The 24,560-nt window shown below is 35.7% G+C and overlaps 1 protein-coding gene across 2 annotated transcripts in view; it reads left to right on the top strand.

Annotated features, from left to right (window-relative positions):
* Positions 1 to 24,560, top strand: part of NKAIN2 (sodium/potassium transporting ATPase interacting 2) — a 1,311,503-nt gene that overhangs the window by 537,798 nt on the left and 749,145 nt on the right. The gene's annotated exons all lie outside the window — the stretch shown is intronic.

Consider the following 24,560-nt stretch of genomic DNA (forward strand, 5'->3'; position numbering starts at 1 on the left):
GCTGATTTGTTTAAGGTGCTCAGTGAAAAGCATGAGTGGAAGGAAGGAGTTACTGGCACTAACAGGAGGTTGAAAAATGACTAAGTACAGAAAAGCATGGTACTAAGACTAAGGGTGGTACTGTGGCTAAGCTATTAATGTATGTGTGTGTGTGTGTGTGTGTGTGTGTGAGAGAGAGAGAGAGAGATTTACTTCATTAAATATTTCCCAATTACATATAAAAAATGTAACATTCAATTTTGAAAATTTTGAATTTCAAATTCTTTCCCTCCTTCCCCCTTCATGGAGAAGACAAGCCATTTGGTATCAATTATACATCTGAATTCACATAAAACATATTTCCATATTAGCCATGTTGCAAAGAAAATCCTAGATTAAAGATCACACAAAATAAAGAAACTTAGAAAAGTATGTTTCCATCTGCATGCAAAGTTCATCAATTCTCTCTCAGGAGTTGGATAGCATTTTTAATCAAGGTTTCTTTTGAATTGTCTTGATCAGAGTAGCTAAACAATTAAGCTCTTTTCGAAATGTGTAAGAATAGCTACCTGGCATTCTGCTTTTACATCCAGTCTGTATCACATTAGATGTTCTCCATGAAGAATGATACCTTCAATAATTCAAACCACTTAATGCAAATATAAATATAACAGAAGAACAAAAAGGGAGAAGTATCATAGAATGAAGAAGGGGAAAAGGAGAGAGGGGAAAAAACATTGTATTATTGCAGCCACCATATGTACTGAGAATGGGAGAAAGGTCTAGTGCCAAAGGGTATGAAGACACAGCTTCCCACATACTACTCTATTCTGTACATTCTTTTTTGTTTGTTTGTTTAGAATTTTATTTTCCAAATTACATGTAAAAACAAATTTTGACATCAATTTTTAAAAACTTTGTGTTCCAACTTCTCTTCCTCCCTCCTTTCCCACCCATCACCCCCAAGAAGTCAAGTAATTCAATATAATTTATACATGAGTAGTCATGGAAAACATCTCCACATTGGTCAGGTTGTGAGAGAAAACAGACAAAAACAAAACTTCAGATTAAGGAACTATCAAAAAAATTATATTTCAATCTGTTTTCAGATAACATCAGTTCTTTCTCTGTACATGGATTGCAATTTTCATAAGTTCTTCAGAGTTTTATTGGATCATTGCATTGCCAACAATAACCATTTCCTTCCCAGCAGAATATCTTACACTATTGCTGTTCTTTGGGGGTTTTTTTGTTGTTGTTTTTTGGGGGTTTTTGGGCTGGGCCCTCAATAATTTTATTCTGTCCATTCTTACTATATCCACATATCACAATTTCTTCCCTATGACATCAATCTATCATGTCACTGGTCCCAAAATTTCTGTCTTTTCAAAATCATTTTTCTTGGTAGAAATACTTAAAGAGAACACATATTTCAATTCATTTTATTGATCAGCTTTTCAACTGTTCTCCTAGGTTTCCTAGGAACCAACAGGTCCAAATGAGCACAATCTTCATATAATTAGTGGGCTCACATGCAAGTAAATGATATAGAATCCCTTTCAATGAAATATTGTTAAAAGCATGGTCTTCACTCAGAAAAGCTGGAGGTTCTTTAATTTTCAGCTGAAATGTGGAAAGTGATGGAAAAAATAGGATTCAAATTTTGAAGTTTGAACATAGAAGGAAGATATATTCAAAATCTACTTTAATTTTCAGGATTTCTAATTTAGTATTTAATTGAGGATTTCTAATTTGTTCTTTTTCTAGCTTTTTAAGTTGCATGTCCAATCCATTGATCTCAAAATCTACACAATTCTGAAAAGTTTGGTTAGAGCATAAATGTGTTTATCAAATTCCATTTTTTTTTTGCTAGAATTCAGGTAAAATATACTTCTATAAACTATTGTGTTGTCGCTATTTAGTTATGTTCAACTCTTCTCGACCCCTTTTGGGTTTTTCTTGGCAAAGATACTGGAGTGGTTTTCTTATTTTACAGATAGAGAACTGAGGCAAACACAGTTAAGTAACTTGCCTAGAATCACATAGCTAGTAAGTGTCTGAGGCCAGATTTGAACTCTTTTTTTTTTGTGAGGCAATTGGGGTTAAGTGACTTGCCTAGGGTCACACAGCTAGTAAGTGTTAACTGTCTGAGGCCAGATTTGAACTCAGGTACTCCTGACTCCAGGGCCGGTGCTCTATCCACTGTGCCACCTAGCTGCCCCCTAGATTTGAACTCTTGAAGGTGAATCTTCCTGATTCCAAGCCCTTGTATCTACTTTACCACCTAGCTTCATGAACTATTTTACAAGTTAATGAAGCAACTGTTTTCTACAGCTAAATTGATGTATTAAGATGTAAAGTGATTCTTTGTTGATACTATCAACATTGTCATAATCATCATTATCATTACAAAATCTCCAACTATAATTCTTCTTAGACTATTGTATTGGACTGGGACATTTCGGCAGGAGGTCATACATTTCAAGTGAACTCATTAATTGTGATTAATTTTTGTTTTGTAATTTGACAGAAATACAAAAATACCATCAATTTAAGTCATGTCAAAATGAAGTGATTATTACCTTGGCCCAGGTAACAACCTGAATGGTTCATTTGCTGTGCACATTAGTCATGTGCTAGCCAACTCTTCAAAGAAGTATATATTGATTAGTGATATCTGTGTTTTATCTTCTTTTCAGATATCAATTTTTGTAGGCTAAGACAATAAAATCCAGTATCTAAGAATTACATGTGATTCTTATTCGCATGCTGTTTCTAGGTGCTAGTGAGCAATCTGTATTGCCCCAGAAATAGACTCAGAACATCTACTCAGGAATTGCTGTTCTGAAAAAAAAATATTGCAATTGCTGATTGATGACAAGCCTACCAAGCAGCCTTCCAGATGCCTCACTTTCAGCCCTGAATAAACAATACCTAGAGAAAGGTTATTCAATTCTTTTTCTGTCAGAAAGATTCAAGAAATTTTGCTCTTTTATCCATATTTGAGTTTCTTTCTTTTTTAACTGACATGGATCACTGACATTAAGAAAAGTGGAAGCATTTCCTTGCATTAATAGATTTATTTTTTTTTAAATACTGAAAGATTTTATATCCCTCTGAATATTTAGCACTGTTTCTGGTTCCTAATGGTATATTCAGCAAATGTTATACAACAGTCTGAACCTTATTAGGACAATTACAATTAAAGTGCAGTGTTTGGAAAGGAATTTATGGCACAAAATGAAAAGCAGTATTTACAAGTCCCAGCTCTGTCACTTACTAGTTTTGTGCCCTTGAGCCTCTTTAAACCTCAATTTTCTTATATATAAAATGGTAACAGTGCCTGGGTCACTGAGAAGTTGCATCTTGGTTAGGGTTATGTAGCCAAAATGTATCTGAACTGGGGCTCAGATCCAGGTTTTCTCAACTCCAAGACTAGCCATCTATTCATCATACCCTGGTCCTTTTCTTTAAGGCAAACTCTCTAATACTATGCAACGGAACATGTGTAGAACTGCACTGGGAATTCACTACACCAATAAAATCACAGGTCAAGTCCAAAATTACAGGTATAATGATAATTGCATGTCCTACTTAACAGGTATGGGATGAGAAAAACACTTTGAAAATTATGAAGTGTTATTTGAATGAGAGCTACTAATATGTTCAGAGGTATCGAATGATTCGGTAAACTCATTCAAGTGCAGGTTTCCTGTTACTTAGCATTGAAGGTAGCCATGTGCTACTTAGTGTTGGATTAGATTACAAAAGGGTGTCTTTTATTATGAATACAAATATACTTTCAGCTTTACTAACTATATTTTTATTTCTTGAAAAAATCCGGATGAACATTTCTTGCCAACATTACATCATGAACAATTTCACCTTAAGTAAAGCTGAATTAAACATTGGGCAACTTGTAATTTTTACTTTGATTCCTACAAGGTTGGATTGTCTCCAAAAGTAATTTATATTGGTCTGAAAGGCAACATACTTTTCTAGGAGGTAGATATGCAAATTCACCTCTACCTTGGCCTTAACTCTCATCCTAGTAACATTTCAAAGGTTGTCACTAATATCTGAAAATCTCACCCCTATAAGTTCCTTTCAGTAGTTTAATACTTTTAGTAATTTGATTGTCCTATTTGATCATAGTCATCTAATCTTCTTTCCTAAAATAATTCATTCTAAGCTCCCCCCCCCCTTTACTTGGAACATGCCTGATATACATTAAATTTCTTTCAGAATTTTTGGCTGCTTCTTTTTTTCAGAAATAGAGCCAAAAAACATGATGGAAACATAAAAAATTTAAATATGAGAATAAGTCTAAACTAAGCTTTAAACAAAATGTCTCTTCCTAACATAGGCCATTTTCTCATACTCCTTTCCCTTTTTTCTTTCAACATCAAACTTTCTGTAGTTGATTTTAGACCTTTGGACCTTTGTAGAACATTTATTTACATTTTATTTTTTTTTTATTAACAAGCATTTGTTTGCTTTCCCTTTTACTTCCCCTCAACTAAACAATAGCAGAAGTAAATACGCATGTGCACACACACACATATATATATATATGTGTGTGTGTATATATATATATATATATGTGTGTGTGTGTGTGTGTGTGTGTGTGTGTGTGTGTGTGTATGTATACACACACATACATATAGTAAAAGACTTTCGCCCGGAAGATGGGATGAAAGATGAAAGAGAAGATGGGGATGAAAGAATCTGAGACAGTTCTTTAATGTTTCATCAAAATATAATCACATTTGGATTTTTAGCTCACAAATGGAAGTTGTTTTATATTTATATGAATTAGTCAGATTCATGCTGTTAGTTAATCTTGTCATTTGGGATCTTTAGCAAATAATAATGAACGATGCTTGCAAATGTCAGGGCAAGATATTTTTCTAATGAAATTAGATGTGATGAACATGTTTGTAAACATGTGGATAAATTTGTGTATGCTCATGTGTATTTGTCCTCTCTGCATATGCATTGGCTAGACATAGACACAACATTTTGCATAGGCTGCAGAAATTAATTAATTGAAAATGGTTTGTTTTCCATTTTAGCTGAAGCATTATTTTCCAGATGCCAAAAATACCCCCGAGACACAAGAACTTTATCAAATCATCTAGGAAATCCTCATCAAAACACAGCTCAGTTTTCTGGTGGCACTAGGTGAATGGTTTCCTAAGTGTGTCTCTATCTTGCTGTCTGAACACTAGTCTTTGTAGCAGAGAGCAATGATTAAGGAAACAGAAGAGGAAATATCAGTTATCTTTTGTGCCTTCTGTTTACTATGAAGGCTAAGAAAACATGGAAAGTTCTACTAAAATAATTGAAGCCATCATAGGATAAGTAAGGTACATCAGGAGAGAACAGATGAACTCTCATTCCATTATATAGGAATGGTCACTGACAAAACAAGACATTGTAAGATCTTCTGTGTATGATGTTTATGCTCTTTCTTTTGAATGTGGGTTGTCAGCTTCCCCTAAGTTTTAGGGGGAATAGTGCGTGTATGTATATGTATATGTATATGTATATTTATATATACACATATTTGCATTTATATGTACATCTCTGTGTGTATATATATGTTTATATATATACAAATGCATATATATTATATCTATGTGTCTGTGTCTGTATACATATATGTGCACAGATAAACACAGAGAACAAATACACATGAACACATAAAAATATCCATGTCTTCACATAGATTCATTGCATTAAATTTCATTATAAGAAATATAATACTCTGATATGTGCAGTTTGAAAAATGTTAATTTTGTAGGGAAAATGGATTGACAGGGTAAATGTTTAGATGAAGAAGTCTACCTGCAGTGAGATTTCTTCGTAGATAGAAATAAGTATTTAAAATTATGAAATTTTTGATTCATAATACAGTAGGGTTTTGTTTTGTTTCGTTTCATTTTTTTGCTTTTTGTGCAGGGCAGTGAGGGTTAAGTGACTTGCCCAGCATCACACAGCTAGTAAGTGTCAAGTGTCTGAGGCCAGATTTGAACTCAGGTCCTCCTGAATGCAGGGGTGCTGCTATATCCACTGTGCCACCTAGCTGCCCCAATACATTAGGTTTTTAATGGGAAAATGTATTTCTTTTTAATGGTAGGCAACCTTAATGTACCACAAGAGCAGAGAGTGGATTAAGGAACATGAGGAGATATTTCAGAATACAAAGGATCACATTTCATTAATTCTCTTATTTTCGATTGCAAAATTATTTCTTTGATATCATCAACCCAGTATTCCCCATTTTAGAGTGATGCTTCTTTACTACAGAGAGAGATACCACAAAATGCTGTGGGAAAAGTATGGAATCAAAGGCTGTGCATTCAAATCTTCACCCTCATCCATAGTGACTGCGTGACCTTAGAAATGACACTTAGCTTGCTGGCCCAAAGACTGCTCATCTATGAGTGGAAGACTAGCTGGCCACCAATGTTCATTCTAGATCTATGATCTATTTCTCATTTGAGATCTATGATCTATTTCCCATTTGAGTTTTAAAAGTAATTAGTTGACTTAAAGCTGTGTTAAAAGACACATCCCAGAAAATGAGCTTTTGGCTTCCAGTATGTAGTTAAATGCTATGGTTCTTGTCTTATGTTTTAAAAGAAGTATATTTGAGCCTGAACTTTTCTGGGAGAGGATGCCAGTGTCTTTGTTTCAGGGACCATGAAATTATGTGGTATCTTCCCATTTATATATAACTCTAACTTACAAATTGTGTTAATAAATCTGCTGGGAAAGTACTTATGGATTTCAGAAGGTCTTTGGAGAGGCATTTTGATTTTATTTATAGTTTTTGACTGACTTAAAACTGTGTTATTACTTATGATGAATCTTAGCACTTATACACTCCAGCCTTTTTATGTGAAGCACTTTACAAATTCCCTAGCATTCTTCCAAATGATTCTATAAGGAATAGAAGTGTAATATTTATAACCTCTATTTTCACAGGTGAGGATACTGGAGCCCCCATATCTTTTTTTCTTGCTCTGTTTTCCATTTGGAGGTGAATGTGCCATTTGCGCAAAAAACCTGTGAAATTCTCTATGGCTACTTACCTTGAGGTGCAAAAGAAGAGATGGATCATAGAATGGCAAAGCCCTAGCTATCATAAAGCTTAAAGACTACTTCCCTTATTCACTGTTTTAAACCATATTAAGATGATCCTACTGCTTGCACTATGTAAAATATTTATGTATTAAATTGTCATCTTTATTTTCCCTCTACTATACTCTTTTGCATAGACCTGTCAATCTGTGCTGTGGTCATCTCTCCCAATCTCAGATAAAGCAGAATGATGCCTTCTGTTGTTATGCAGAGTTATTCTTATATTACGGCTGGCATTTACACTTACATATATTTCTCTATGGATTTGGGAGCCTGTGTGTATGTAGGCTTTATGAGAATTTAGCTCTTAATCTTTTTTTATTGTAAAACATCTTGGATATTTGCAGATCCAAACACCCTATAGATCAAAGCAGCACCATTAATATTAATAATGTAGTTTTAGATTTAGAGAATATTTTTCACCTCTTGTAAACAATAATGAGCTATCCACTTTTGCAAGAAAGTTATCAATTTCACTTGCGGTTGCTTGAGGCTCAAGGACTTTCATTTTTGGGGGGGCTCAGTTTCCTTATAAAGTCAAGGAAATTAAAAAAAACCAAAGTACCCTTTCAAGAGAAGAAAGGAGATATTTCCTGCTATGTTTTTGTCTTCATCACTGTAGATTGGCTTATAAGTGATGGCTGTCCGCAATAATAGCTACATACAAGAAGTTGAGAAAAGAGTTTCGTGTGTGTGTGTGTGTGTGTGTGTGTGCATGTGTGTATACATGCGTGCATGGGTGAGCATGCATTTTGAGTCTGTGTAGGCTTTTTTATAAAGGTAGCTAGGTGGAACAGTGGATAGAGGGCCAGGCCTGAAGTCAGGAAGACTCATCTTCCTGAATTCAAACAGGGCCTCAGACACTTGCTAGCTATTTGACCCTGGGCATGTCACTTAATCCTGTTTGCCTTTGTCATCTATAACATGAGCTAGAGAAGGACATGGCAAACCACTCCAAGTATCTTTGCCAAGAAAAGCCCAAATGGGCTCATGAAGAGTCAGACATAACTGAAACAACTGAATAGCAACAATAGGCTTTTCTATCTGGCAGGGAGGGAAGAAGAGAAGATATCTAAAAAACTAAAAACATCATTCATTGTAGTACCCACCTCTTTGGTAGTCCTTTACTCCACACAGGACTTCTTTGTTTTCAGCAGTATTTGGGGCAGTGACACAAAAAGTGACAGTATAGTCATGCATTTGGAGACCATAATCTCCAAAGAATTAAGGTTGAGGCTCACCCAGTAGGCAATGGAGTGGTTCAGCATTCATTTAAGCAAGCTCCCATTTGTTACAAATGAAGAATTACATTGGAGAAATAGAAAAGAAAAAAAAAGCTGTCATACATGAGATGAATGTGCAGAAAAATTGATTGACCAGTCAGTTAGAGACTAAGTGATGACTCTTGTGAACCCATATTCTTGATTGTTATCCATGAAATTTCCTGAGATCTAGTGAAGGACTTAAAGGATGTTGGAGGATATATAGGAAGGCATGGACAATTGCAAACTATGGATAGGTTTGAATGGTTTCCAGTCCACAAAGTTGGGAGGAATTATTCACATCATGAAATTACAGATTCATTGAAGTGTCCAACTATTTCTGTATTGGAGGGAATTCCCAAACAACCCTATATACACATGTACCCACTTACTTGATCAAAGTCCCCCATTCTATTAATATTAATTAACATGAAAAATGATCAACATTAATGGTATAATTAATCCTAACAAGTTGTTCTTTTGCCTGACATAATAGTTTAATATTAGTCACTTGTCAATGGCAATATGGAGACAAAAAAATCAACAAACATAGTTGTGATTTTTATGATTCTTCAGTCTAATGTAGACAGTAACATAATAGACAACTATAAAAACATACAAAAGCTAACACAAATACATACATATCTACAAAGCAGACTATTTTAGTAGAAACATAATGTATAAAAATTCAGTCATTTCAATGGAATCAAAGGTTAATATAGTCCAATTCTCTTGTTTTACACCTCAGGAAACTGAGACCTAGAGAGATTAAGTGATTTGCTTACCATCATATATGTAACAAAACTAAGATTTGAACCAAGTCCTATGCCTCTAAATCTAGTTCTTTTTTCATTATTACATGAGATCTCATTAAATATATGCTATTTAAAAATCAATGTATTAAGCTGGGTGATAGCCAAAGTTTAGATAAAGCTGGTTTCTGCCCTCATGGTAGCTTACAATTTAGTCAAAGGATTAAATACATACACAAATATTTATGTGTGGATATATGTATAAATATTTTGTGACATATGACCTAAGTTTATTAGAGAATTAGAAAACAAAGTTCTTTGCCAAGTTTGAAGGAAAGATTGTTATTCTTACTTAGGGCATTGAGGTGGTGCAATGGATAGAATGCTGGGCTTGGAGTCAGGAAGACCTGAGTTCAAATATGACCTCAGACACTTACTAAGTGTGTGACTTTGGGCAAGTCATTTAGCCTGTTTGCTTCAGTTGCCACATCTGTAAAATGGGAGGACCAAATGAAAGGATAATTAATGTAAGGTGCCTATGGCCTACTGTACTAGTGGCATAGTGCCTGTCACATAGTAAGTGTTATATAAATGTTTATTGTTATTATTATTATTATTAATTTCTGATGGGGTAAGGTTAATAGAAGATGCCATTTAATAGATGTTTTAAAAGATGTGAATATATTACATTACACACACAAATGTGTATATATGAATGTTTGTAGTATATATGGATATACAAGTGTATAAATCTATATATATACACAAAATCTCATTATTCTAATAACACGGAGGTAGATACTATAAATATAATAATCTAAATAATAGATCTCTACATAATCTCTATACAAATATAAAATAAATATGTTTATATAATAGATAATAGATCTATATATAATATATATTATAATATATATTTTATAGATTGGGAAACTGGGTAGAAAAAGCTAAATGACTTATACAGGTTTAAATCACTCCACAGTGGCAAAGATAGGATTTAAAGCCAGGTCTCTTCTGCTCCTTTCTTCCAAGCTTAGCACACTTTACACTATTCCACATTGCTTCATTATGATTTATTTGAGATAGAAATTCTATTCTGATTCAAGGTATAGCCCCTGTGGGCTTTAGCAGATGGACTTCATGAAGGGCTGTGACCTACCTAATCTGTGACCTGCTAGCTAACTGCCTGTTGATAATCCTTGTGGAACTCTACCATGTTGTTACTCAGATGGAAGAAATAGTCCATTGCTGGGGCAAGTATGCAGCCTTCTAGCTTAGCAAAAGGGTCAAGAGAACTTTTGCTCCATTGGTACAACATTTAATAACCTAAGACCTTTTCCATGTCATGATGAAGCAATAGACTAGGAATTTAGTAGACATTTTACCCTCCCTCCCTCTTTCCCTTCCTCCCTTTCTCCTTCTCTCCTCCCTTTTCTCTCTGTGTGTCAATCATCTGTTGGCTCTCTAGTCTATAATAAATACAAACTTCTCTTTGGGGATTTAAAATCCTTCACAATCTGTCCTCATTACCTTCCTAACCTTAACACACATTGTATGTCCTCCACCCTCCAACCCCACAATCAATAGTGCAGTCAGACTTGCCTCCTCGTTGGTCCTTATACATTCCATTTACAATCTTTTTGTGAATGGAATTACAAAATTCCAACCTCTGCACTGGTTATCCCTCATGTTTGGGATGTCCTCTCTTTTCTCTTCAACCTCTCCAAGTCCCCAGTTTCTTTCAAGACTGATATCAAGCAGCACCTTCTACAGGAAATATTTCTTGATCATCCTAGTTGCTATTGCATTTTATTATATACACACACACACACACACACACACATATATATGTACATATATATATATATGTATGTGTGTATATAAGTATATATATATGTATATATAAATGTACTACCCATACCCACATCCATATCCATATCTACAAATTTTTGTGTTGTCTCTTTCCATAGAATGATGTTTAAAATGGTTATGGATTATCTATATATGCCTGTATGTAGTTATATAGGTAGAAAGCTAACTAGCTAACTAGATAGGTATTATATATAAACGAGGGTCTGTACCCTCTCTTTCCTCACATACTTAGCTTAGTTTCCACAGAGAAGTTATCTTTAGAACATCACAAATTCTTCTATATAATTCTTTAGGCTAGAGAACCTAAACCCCTAAACTACCTTGTATCTCTTTAAATAGCTCTCTCCTTTCCCAATAGCCCTGTTAACCTCTCAGTCATTAAGCCAGCTTATCTTTGAAGAGACAAATTTCATTCTTGTTAAAGACGCTTGAGAAATCTTTCCCATTTGTATACTTCTCATCCTCATGGCACATTTCTAAATATCTTTATTCTCAAGATTCAAAAAACTCTCAGTATCTCATTTGAAATCGCTATGATTGCTTCTTACATTGTTTAATAGCATCCCTTTACCTTTATTCCCAATCCTAAAAACCTGTGATCACTTAAAATTTATATATATTCACACATACACATATACACATACATACATACGGGTATACACACATATAAATAAATTGTATATAATACAAGCTTAATGATGTTTCACTCTTAGGACAGTAGTACAAGTTGGTCATTGTATCAGTTGGATGAGAATGCAATTATTTTGTTTCAGAAACTGATTGTGACATGTATTTTTTAGAGTGGTCATTTTTCTCACTTCTTGTTTCTGGAAATCAAAATCCATATTTAACATAATTGAATATTTGTTGACTGAATCCTTCTGCCTCTATAACAAAATTATCTAATACAGAATTGGCTTTTTATGACTCTTATTGAATAGCATGGATAATTGAATGTATCACTGAATACATCTTCTTATAGATAAGATGTGCTTTTCAAAGAAGAAGCAGTTGACCTTCTTGGGTGTTTGATTCAGACCTTTCTTTTCTGCCACAGCATCCTGGTGGGTTTTTCTGTGTTAGCTCTGAATTATAAATTGGCTGGGGCCATGGCTCTTTGGACAGGATCATCATCTTCATTTCTTACCACCTGTCTATCCAGGTGTAAAAGCACTGTGATTCTGCTGCCTATGGTGAGAGCTGATGGAGCCCATGAAGCTGCCAAGACAGCCAAGAGTGAGGCCTCCTGCCTGAGTTCTTTCTTCACAGTCTAAGAACTTGGAAAGTCATGGGGAATCTGTTTGTTTTCTTTTTATAGCTTTCCATTCTTTAGAAGTATAATTTAGATAGAATAAAAAGTAGGGCCATAAAGATGGAGCTAAAAGGGACCTGAGAGGACATCTCTTCCAAAACTCTCATTTTCTAAGTGAACAAACTGAGGCCCAGAAAGGTTAACTGACTTGTCAAAAGCCAAACAGTTAGTAAGTGACCAGTAATATTTGAACCCATGTCCTCTGACATCAAGTCTTGTGCTTTTCCAACTGGATAAAAACCTATTGTCATTAACCATGAGGATGATTTGTAATTCATGGTCCATTTTAATTATTCTATCTTCCATAATAATATGAAGAAATTAACTTTGACCAGAAAAAAGAAAAGTTGATTTGGTCATGCATTGAGAGTGAGGAATAACCAGTGGGCAGGCCAAGTGTATTCCATTGCTATCTGCATAATGAAATGTAAGGGGCCTAAAATTCTAGCTATGATGTCTAAAATCTAATGAGTGGTCATCTTAAATTAGAAGCTTTAGCAAGAGTTTAGACTTTTAAGTATTTATTAAAGTATATTCGGGGTTAGTAAAGAGAAACACGTGGATAAAGAATTATATCTGCCTGCTCTCCCTAATCTGCCTCCCCTGCTGCCAAGCCAAAGTCTCCCATTGAAAGACCTGCTCATTCCTTGGCTTCTCCCAGAAGCCTCCTGAGAAACTGGATACAGAGTCATCCACACACACACACACAGCTCCAAGCTAATTGGCTGGTAGCTCTGATTGACAGATCCCACAGGTGGTTCTATAGATGTAGCATCTGGACGCCGGGCAACTTCTGGACATTGGGTAACTTCTGGATGCTAAAGTCACCTGGTTTCAAAGTCACATGCTTTCTCCTCATGGCAGAGCTTTTCTGCAATATCTCTCCCAGCAGGGGGCGTCATTCCAATTCTCACAGTAAAGAGAACTACAGGAAAGCTCTCAGCATATTGGGTAGACTCCTTATGCCATGTTCGTAGGATGACATGGACAAAGTTGCAAAGAGATGGATGGGTTTTAAGCTGTGTTCATGAAGGAAATAACCATATTGATGAGATAACAAATCCCCTGAAGCTTTGACAACAGCTGCTATACCACCATGAACTCTTTGTTTTTGCCATTCTCTCTCCTCTCCCCATTTTTATTTTTTTGCATATACATTCTTTTGATCCAGTGATTATTTCCTTTTTCTCTTCAATGCTTTTTAAAAAAGGTATTACATAATAGAATAGATATTAATAGATGATTACAAAATATATATTAAAAATAAAGAAATAATTTATTTAAAGTGCAGATTAAAACCAGTCTTCTATTGTTTGTAAAAATCTATTGTGAAGTTCCAAGAATGGTTATTCATGAGTGTTTCACAATTTAGAAAAGCTTCTAAAACACATTTTCAAGCTTGCTTTCGAAGAAATATTATTCTCATCATCTGATATAAAGTTCTCCTTAGTAATCACTATCAAAGCATCTCTGCTTATAAAATCCAGGAGTTCATTCCTACTGCATGTTAGCTTGCTAGTCTGGCCAGGACAATGGAGATACATCCTCATACACTGGGGCTGCTTCTCTCTGAGATAATTTTGTCAAGAACCTCTTAACTCTTGGGCCAATGCATTGTTGTGCCAATAGGATTTCATGTATATTTGTAATTCAACAGGATCCAATTGATCTCATTAACCCAGTTCTGCCTCTAAGCATTGTTTTGTGATTGTTGCTAGGACTGAAATTGAAGACAGAAAGGGAATAAACATTTATTAGTGCTTTCTATGTTCCAAGCACTGAGCTAAGTGTTTTACAAATATTATCTCATTTAATCTTTACAACAATGCTGAGAGACAGGTGCTATTATTATCCCCAATTGTGAAATAAGGTAGTCAGAAATTTAGTAACTTGCCCAGAGTCACACAGTTTATAAGTTTCTGAGGTTAGATTTGAACTTGTCTTCCTTAGTCCAAACTTAGTTCTATTCACTCCTTTATTTAGCTGTCTCAATGCTTTTGTTGGTTATCTCCCCAAATTCTCTCACTTTTCATCTAATTTCTTTTCTTCTTCTTTTTTTTTTTTGGTAGGACAATGGGGGTTAAGTAACTTGCCTGGGGTCACACAGCTAGTAAGTGTCAAGGGTCTGAGACTGGATTTGAACTCAGGTACTCCTGAATCCAGGGCCAATGCTTTAAACACTGTGCCACCTAGCTGCCCCTAGTTTTCATCTAATTTCATAAATGTATGTCACTTTCACTGTGAATCAGTCCTTGAGTGTCATAAAAAATAGTATGCACCTAGGATAATAATATTTATGGCTGGCAGATACCTTAAAGATCATCTATTCCAAATCCCACATTTTACATGTGAAGAAAATTAGTTCAATGACTTGCCCAAGATCACATGGTTGGTAAGTGACAAAAATGAAATTCAATCCCAACTTTTCTGAGTCCAGATCTAGAGTTATATCTATTAAAATATGCTACTTTCCTAGCAATGAATTCCCAGCACTAATATTGGATTCTGTGTGAGATAGAAAAATGAGTGGATTAAAAAAAAAAGATAAAAATACTCCCTTCAAGAAGTGAATCATATAATTAGGTGGGAAAAACTGCTACAAAAGGGTAAATAGTAAATATTTTAGAACTCCATCTTTTTTTAACCAAGGAAGCTAGTTTTCTCTTTCTTTTCTTTTTTTGCTGGGCAATGAGGGTTAAGTGACTTGCCAGGGTCATACAGCTAGTGAAGTGTCAAGCGTCTGAGGTCGGATTTGAACTCAGGTCCTCTTGAACCCAGGGCCAGTGCTTTATCCACTGTGCCACCTAGTTGTCCCTCCACAGTAGCTTTTTTTCAAGGAAGCTCAGAGGATATAGCACTTGCCCTGGAATCAGAAAGACCCGAGGTCAAATCTGGTCACTGGTCCTCAAAGTATAACCCTGAAGAAGTCACTTACCTTTTGTCTACCTCAGGTTTCTCATCTATAAAATGGGTATAATAATAACACCTCTCTCCTAGGGTTGTTATGAGGATCAAAAGAGATAATCTTGGTAAATTGCTTAGCATAGTACCTAGTCCATAGCTAGTAAGTGTCAGAGGTCAGATTCAAATGCAAAATCTCTATTGACTCCAAGCCTAGCACTATTTCCAACCTAGAGATGTAGGTGAACACTTATGTTCAGTCCCTAGTCGTAGAATTTTCCTGATTAGAAGGAGGGAATCAAGCATTAAGTTCTTCAGTATTTGAATAGGATTTTTATTTGTCTTTGTTATCTGAATCCTAATATAGTACTGAGGCACATCTCTATGTAAAGAATTATTAATCACCCTTCATTTTTTTTTTTTGGTGGAGCAATGGGGGTTAAGTGACTTGCTCAGGGTCACAGAGCTAATAAGTGTCAAGTGTCTGAGGCCGGATTTGAACTCAGGTCTTCCCGAATTCAGGAAGCTGGTGCTTTATCCACTGCACACTTAGCTGCCCCATCCTTCATTTTTGAAGAAGACCAATGACATTATGGGTGATGTGTCTCTTCCTAAGTCATCACAGTCCAGTGTCAGAACAAAATTCAAGATGACTGATGCTGGCCCAGGATGTCGTGTCTTTGTAGTGTGATATCTTTGATGCTTGATCAAGCTGTGAGTACTCCATAGTGCCTGCTTTCAGCTACCTTTATGGCTGCTGGAACAATGGGTTCTCATCTGCCCATTTTCCTGGGGGAAGGTCTTTACATGTTTGGTATACACAGCCCCCTAACTCACTGACAGGTTTGAGGCCTATAGGTTACCTTCATTCTGGGTTAGCCTAGCTGCTGAGATGGTTTTACTGGAGTGTGGCTGCTGTCCATGCTCCAGCTTCTTGAAGCCATGGGTGAGAGTTGCATGAAGGTGGACACCAAAGGTGAATGAGCAGCTCTAAAAAGGGACTCAGCAAACCCTCACACAAGAGGTGCTAGTCCCCCCAGAGCACCTCATATACCCCAATAAAAATGACCATTTTATCTATATCATGGAAGCCTTATTTAATTTCAACATATTTCATATCTTTCTCCACTGTCTGGCTTGGTCATTGTTTACCACTATTGTCCTTCTAAGATTTTGTATGTGAGAACAGAGTCATCTGTGTTGAACTTAAATTAGAACAATAGGATTTAGGGCTAGAAGGGACTTTGGAGGTCACCTGACTCAAGCCCCTCATTTAAAAGTGAGGAACTTGAGTGTAAGAGAGGTGAAATGTCTTGTCCAAGGCCACATCCCGACAGCATTCAAAACAAAATCCTCTAATTCCAACTTTGTGTTCTTTTCCCACTACACCAAACCTACCCAATTCTAAGTGCAGAGCATCCCATACAGCGAGCTATCATGGAAACAAGGAACAGACTTGGTCTCAGAATACCTGGGTCTGATTCTCAACCCTGCCATTTGCTTTGTGATAAAACACGTGGCCTTCATAAGCCCCGGTTTCCTCACGGCTCAAATGATAACAGCCATAACTGTATTGATGAGATTTTCTTGAAACTCTTAGGTATCATATAGAAATCAGCTATTCTTATTACCAGTACTTATCAAATGATCATTTTTGTCCTGTCCACTTGACCTTGCAACCACAGCCTGTGTTTCTTAGGCTTAATGTAATCTTAACACATCATTACTTTAAAGTACAATCCTTCCCCTCACAGCGCCAACTTTTCCATCATGCAACTTAATAAGGTATAGCTGCGATACTGGCCACTATTCAGAGAGTGACAGGTGGCTGATAAAGCACTCAATGGAATTTTCCATCTGTCTCTCTTCTTTTCTATCCAAGGCTTGCCAGGCAAAGACTATATTTTCCCCACTCTTTAACCACTTACTTTTCTCCATGTAAAGGTTGGTAGGGTTTTTCTTTTCTTTTTTGCATCTTATAGTTTAGGTTTTCACAAGGATAAACTAATCCTGCAGGTCAAAACAATGCATTCCTCCTCCCCAAACCTTCTCAGAGTAACTCGCTTTGATTTATTCCCACTGAAAAGCTGAATTCTGACTGTGTTTTCACCCTTCATCTGTGGCAGACATGTCACCTTCCGGGGCTTTGCAAAGAGCAGTATTCATGTACCCATAAAGGCTAATAAATACAGGGAAGAACAGTATACTTCATGTTCATGGGGCTTTTAAAAGCCTCAAAGACGGCATCACTTCATTATTATTAATGTGCTTCGTCGGTTTAGATTTTTATGGTGCTCATTATGGAAGCCAGATAATCATATTGATAATGGACATAACTTATGATCGATGGAGGGCTGCCAGTTGGGGATTATGCATATGAGGGGAGGTATTGAGCAGTTAGATGGAAGTGTGGAGTGCTTATATTGAAAATGTAGTGGTTTTGCTTTTTAATTTCTCCACAATTCTTGTTCAACATGGTCTATTCTTGCCATTCTGATGTTAAGCTGCCTAGGATTGAAAGAAGGCAAGGAAGAGGCAGAGAATATTATGTTCTTCAGTATTCAAATAGGACATTTATTTACCTTTGGTACTAAGATGGTACTGGAAGTTAAAGGAGCTAGTGAATTGGGAATGGTGCCAGGCTTGGAATCAAGAAAGACTTGGTTATGAAACACATCTCCAACACAGTAGCTAAGGGATGAGCTAGGTAGGGGTAACTACTTGCCTTTCTGAAGCTCATTCTATTCATCTCTAAGTGAGGGATATACCTTTACAATTCCTGTAGCATAGTCAAATTGGGGTTGCTTTGTAGATCAAATAGGATCCTGCTTGTAAAACATTTTGCAAACCTTAAACTATACTGGAATCATTATTTAAAAAATATTTCCTTTATCTGAGTAATATTTTAATGGTATATACATATGTATATATCTATCTATCATCTATCATCTATCTATTCATTATTTAATGAATTCTCTGTTTCTAGATAATTTTATAATACTAGTTCAGAATTAGCAAAGAGGTTAGAAAACACCTGATGCAATCCAATTCATCAGGCAGACCCTTCATGGAAAGATAGCTGTACTAAGTGCTTAGGTACTAGAGAATCAGATGAAACTAAACCCAATCTGTGCTCTCAAGGAGTTTATAATTTCAGAGACAAGACAGGTGCCTGGGCATCAGTTCAAAGAAGGTCATAAAAATGCAACTAGAAATTGAAATGAAGTGATTCCTTATGTCAAGGGTGACCAGGGGCCTATTCATGAAGAAAATGGCCTCTGAGTTAGACCTTGAATAAAGGGAAGAATTTAAAAAAGATAAGATGGAAGAGAGTCTGTTCTAGGCACAAGAGAAGGAATGAAAAAAGGTTTAGAGATGAGAGAGAATAAGATGAAAAATTGCAATGCTGAGCAATCTGCATTGGCTGGAACATCCATGGAGTGAAGGAGAGTTGTTCGCAAAGTGCCTGGAACATGTTAGGGGCTTAATAAATTGACTGATTGATTGATTGAGTTGTGTGAAATTAGGCTACAAATTTAGGTTGGATCCAAATTTTTTAGGGCTTAGAAAACTGACTGAGAAGCCTAGACTAGTTCATTGGCAACGATGGGCCCTTGAGGTTCAGAGAATCAAAGATTTGTCTCCCCACCCCAACATTTTAGGAAACCAAGGCCCTCCATTAAGGTTATGTGACTTGCTTGAGGTCATACAGGAAGTTGGTGGTAGAGGCAGGAATATAATCAAAATATTCCAGTTCCCAATCAAACGATTTTCGTTTTGCTTTTGAGAGATCAATTGACATTTTGTAGTGAGCGTTATGTACTTTGAGACTGCAAATAGAACCATATTACAGATATGGGGCCTAACCAAACAGGAAAAAAAGGTATTATCTATAATATGCCATGCAGAGATTGGATCTCCCAGTGCATTTATATGTATTTTCAAACAAAAAGCTCTAGGGAAAATACCTGCTTTAAATGCTTGCATGGCATCATCATTTATAAAAGCAAATATTTATTGAATTACTGTTTTGTAAGAATGAATGATGATTTTATGGTTTTAATATATGCCCCCAAGAGGCCTATAATTTGATGAAACAAGATAATTATCAAATATAAAAAATGAATGTGTGATCAATCAATCAACAAGCATTTATTCAGAGCCTTTATTATGTTTAGGGAATTTCTTTTCCATTTGGACTCATATAGGCCATCTTCCACGATAATGATAATGCCTTTAGTGAGCATTTTTCTGCTTATTTTATTTCTTAATAATCTGGAGTTTGCTAAACAAAGTTCTCTACGTGGTTGTTTCTTTTAAGGAATCTTTTATGATTTTAGCATATCCATAGAGGTTATGTTACTGAAGGATGAGCTTTAAAAGACTGTTTTCTTATTGTTTTTTACCTCTAGGATCAAATACAACTCCTCTGTTTGGCATTTAAAGTTCTTCAAGGCTTTGTTTCTCTCGACTTCCCCATTCTTTCTACATATTATACCCTTGTACTCTATAGTCTAGTCATATATAAATAGAGAGATAGAGATAGAGATAGATATACAGATAGATGTCATACACATACATATATAACATATATCATATTTTATAGTCATATACATATACATGTACATGTACATATACATATACATATATATATATATACACACACATATATTAATAACACCTTGGAGTTCCCCTGCAAGTCTGAGATTCTGTGATGTATATAACATGTATACTTATTGCTAATCAGCATCTATTAAGTACCTTCTGTGTGCTAGATTCTAGGGAATACAAGCAACAAATTCTCAAAGAGCCTGCAAGACTGTCAAAGGAGAGAATGCAAAGAATCCATTCAATAGGTAGGGCCTGTTTTCCCTCCAACTACATGGATCTTTTCTCTAACTTGAATTGCTATTCACTTCCAAAGTAGCTTCAGAAATAATAGGCTAATTTTGTCATGGTACTTAACAACTTAACACTGCCATGACATATAAGAGGACAACATGAGTGTTATCCTTTTATACATATAATGTTCAAACAGTCCTTCACCAGCTCATTCATTCATTCATTTTTTAATACATATTTATTTAGTGCTAATCATGTGTGAGTTACTGTTCTGAATGTTTTGAAGGCTCTTTCTCCCCATTTTTCAAGCTGATTCATAGACTATGGTTGGTGGGGGTGGCAAGGGCAGAGAGGAGAACATGTTCTCAATAGGGGAGGGTTATTTTTCATTACATTGTGATCCTGCACTTTATACCATTGCTAATCACTAGGCTATTTCTAGTGGCTTAAAGCTTTGGTTCAATAGCTTTTAAATCAGTAAATCCACAGCCATGCTACCCCACTTCCCATCTTGCTGGATGTTGGCTCTGTCCCCAACCTCTATTTTAATTAAAGTTCTACTTCTGTGGTGCATTAATTAGGGTTGAAAGAAACTGGCAGCACATTTAGTTCAGCAACATGTCTTAAACTATTTTTCAGATTTTAGTCTTGGTCAATTCCAGTGACATTTTCTTCTCTTCTTTCCACCTTAAAGTTTCCCCCTTCTCTTTCTAATCTGTTAGAGTATTTTGAGAGACACTTAATCCATGTGGTTTATTACTTGAACTCTTACTCATCACATTTCATCATTTCATGTATCGCAAAAGCAATTTGATATAAAAGATACTAAACAGCCTCTTAAGTCTTTAAGGCATCTTTCTCAATGAGAAACAGTATTTGCCAGCACATTTTAGAATTTTAGAGCTTAAAGTTAATTTATCCCAGAATGTGCAGTTCAAAGAGGCAGATTTCAGTTCAATACACATGGAGGAAGCACCTTTCAAACAAATAGAGCTGTCCAAAAATGAAATGGTATGCCTTGAGAGTCAGTGAATTTTCCATCCCTGGAGGTCTTCAAGCAGGAACTGGAAGACAATTTGTCAGGGATAGTAGGAGTCAGAACCAAAAGTAACCCTAGATATCTTCTAATCAAATCATCTTATTTACTAATGAGGAAATTGAAGCCCAAAGAGTTGAAGTTATGTTCCCAAAGTCTTTCATGCATTAGTCATTGAAGGATTTCAAATCCAAATCCTCTGACTGCAAATTTCGGACGCCCACCCTTTAAAAAAAATCTTTATTTGTCATAAATATATAAATGATATTTAGTAAGTGCTTAATATTTGCTGAAGTTAATCAAATCATCCTGTAATTATTCCTGAAATCAAAGATTCTATTGACCTCCTTTGCTCTGACATGATACTGCTCTCCATTGTCTTTGACACTGGACTTTGTGTCCAGGCCACAGGGAAGACAATAGTAATTAGCCTTCAACTGCTTTTTAGAAAATGTAAATTTTATAAAATCTTAGATGATTTCTTATTCATCTTTGTCCTGCCTCCCACCCCCCTCAGCTCCTAGCAGAGTGCCTTGTACAAAGTGGTGCTTAATAAATGATCATTGGTGCCTTAATTAATTCACTGGTCTCTCTAAATTTAGAAGCTTTAGCTGAAGTAAGCATTATATGAAAATACAGGACTTTAAGGGGAGTCAATAAAGATCCCAGTTGGAATTCTCTAAATCTCACTTGTTGGATTAGAGACATAGTTTTATATAGTGGACAGGGAGTCAAACTCAAAAGTACAAAGACCAAAATTCAAGTTTAGTGTTTGACAAATCAACTTGACCATGGTGGGCAAGTTACAACTTCTCAGTGCTCTGAGAAATGCTTTAAAAATAAAGTTGCAGAGCAGGTGCTCACCTGTATTAGTAGGAGTTTCCATGTCCAAAGAGATTCTACTACCAAGAAAATCACAGGTTGTGTTTTCACCCCCACTGGTTGAATTCATTTCATTTTTGGAAAAGGATGAATACTAGGCAGCTATTAGTGATACCTATTAACTCCTTGGGGCTAAAGTCTCAAAAGTAGTTGCACAAAATCTTGGTATTTAACATAATTCTAATTACATCATAAAGCTTCTTCCTACTCCTCCTTTTTCATCTGTTAGTCTCTGTGCCTGGAGGAATCTTTCTAACCATTTGAAGTAACTGAATTAAGAAGCTGAGCATGCCCCTGAGGCAGAAATTTTTCAGACTAAGTAATTAAGGAAGTACCCATTAGATGTTTCTTATACACTTGAGAGCAATCTTGGTAAGATTATAGGATACTACTTCAGGTCTGGGTTAGTTATTTTCGAGGAGAAGCTGAGATGAGGTAAAGAGAAAGAACCAATTCTACATTAAGTCAAGGTCAAGAAGTCAATCCTGACCAATTTTTTGTTGTTGTTGTTTAGTCATTTTTCAGTCATACTTGACTCTTCATGACCCCATTTGGGGTTTTCCTCTCAAAGATATTGGAGTGATTTGCCATTTCTTTCTCCTGCTCATTTTATAGATGAGGAACTAAAGCAAACATAGTTAAGTGACTTGCCCAGAGTCACACAGCTACTAAGTATGTGAGGCCAGTTTTGAACTTGGAAGAGGAGTCTTTCTCACTCTAGGCCTAGCACTCTATCCACTGAGTCACCTAGCCACCCATGATAACCAACAGGCAGAGTCATTTTCAGTTGTCTTTCTCTCTCCCAAATATGACTGTGCATATGCTCCTAAGACAGAGTACATCTAGTTCTGTTAATATAAATGAATATTAAGGGAAGAACTATCTTCCAAATTTAATGGTATTGGTAAATTATTTTGTAAAATGATTTGGCTTATGCTCAAAGTAAGAGATAATTCTCTTAAAATTGTGCTCTAAATGATCAGCAAAAGGTTTCTTTCTTTTTATTTTAATGAACAATTGTAAGAAATTTTTGCAGTGCTGCAGTTTTTAATAACAGAAATGTTTAGAGGTGCTAGGTAAGTTATAGATGTCTCATATCACTATTGTTTTTTGAACAGCAAGGAGACAGCATAGATATGTGAATTAGTGGAAGGAATGGTGAACCACATTTACATATCTCCATGATCACTTAGGGTAACTACGGGCATGTCATTTAACCTTTTGGTGGTTCAGTTTTCTCATCTGTAATACAGAGATAATAATATTTGTAGAAATTATTCATAAATGTTATTAACAGATTTATCATGAAGAAAGCTTTTGCAAACCTTAAAGTGCTATACAAACATGAATTATTACTGTGCATGTACAAATAGGTATAAAGATGAATATGTATCACATATATATATTACATATCTCCATCATTAATATGCATCTCCAGACCTGTGATTTTGTTAGCAATTCCTTCTTTGTCTCTAATTTATAATTTTATAGAGTTGCCTGGGCTACTAAGAGGTCAGCTGAGTTTCCCATGATAGCATGGTATAGTGGAAAGATTGCAGGCTCTGAAGGCAGAAGTTTGGGGTTCAAATTTCAAATATGTTACCTTCTAGCATTATGACCTCAGACTAGTCACTTTACTATTTTGGGCTGCAGTTTTCCCATCTAAAAATGGGAGGGTTGGACTAGATGATCACTATAGTCTCTTCTGATTTTGAAGTCATGATCCTCGGACCATTCATCAAGTATCAGAAACAGGACTTGCCATCAGGCATTTTCTTAATTCGTAAGTCAGCAATATATCTACTAAAGCACACTGCCTCTCTTCCCAGTTTAAAAATTGTTGATTTATGTCAACGTTGCCTGCCACAAAATGTAACTTCTCTTGTATGTATCCATAAAACTAATTTTACCAAGAAATTAGTTTCCTACCACTATAATGCTGAGCTTCTTAGAGCATAAAGTTAGTGTTTTACCACAATCTTACCTAGAGTAGCTTAAGGAAGGAAGTCTGTCTCAGTGTAAATCACAGGAAATTTGTGTGAATGGCAATAAATATGCAATATGGTTTAAATGATGTGAAGGATTTCTGTAAATTGAAACCACTGCTTGTGAATATGGAGTCTTATCTCCATAAATATGGCTATAAAATGCCTTATGCTATAAAATGCACCTATGAATGACCTGGTAGTATCATCCAAAGGCAAGAGGTTGAAAAATTAGAGGATTAAAAGAAATCTCCTTAAAAATGTGTCCCAAAGTCAAACACTGATGGGAAAATCACATTTTGTACCACTCACTTCACATTAATATGCTACCATTGCACATTATTTCATGTTGTTAATTATTTTTATGTTCCTTTGTTTTTGAACTAGATAGCAGCTAAGAACTGTGTCATACTTCTTTGTATCTTCTCAGTGCTCATGGCAGTACTTTTCTCAGAGTTAGTGCAAAATAAATATTTATTGAAAGTAATTGAACTGCTGGGCCTGGCAGTGCATGACTGTAATCCTTCCTCCTGAGGAGTGGCCAAGGCTGATGAATTGCTTGAGCTTTGGAGTTCTGAGCTACAATTT

This window comes from Dromiciops gliroides, chromosome 4 (assembly GCF_019393635.1).
Source record: "Dromiciops gliroides isolate mDroGli1 chromosome 4, mDroGli1.pri, whole genome shotgun sequence".
In the NCBI taxonomy this organism is placed as follows: domain Eukaryota; kingdom Metazoa; phylum Chordata; class Mammalia; order Microbiotheria; family Microbiotheriidae; genus Dromiciops; species Dromiciops gliroides.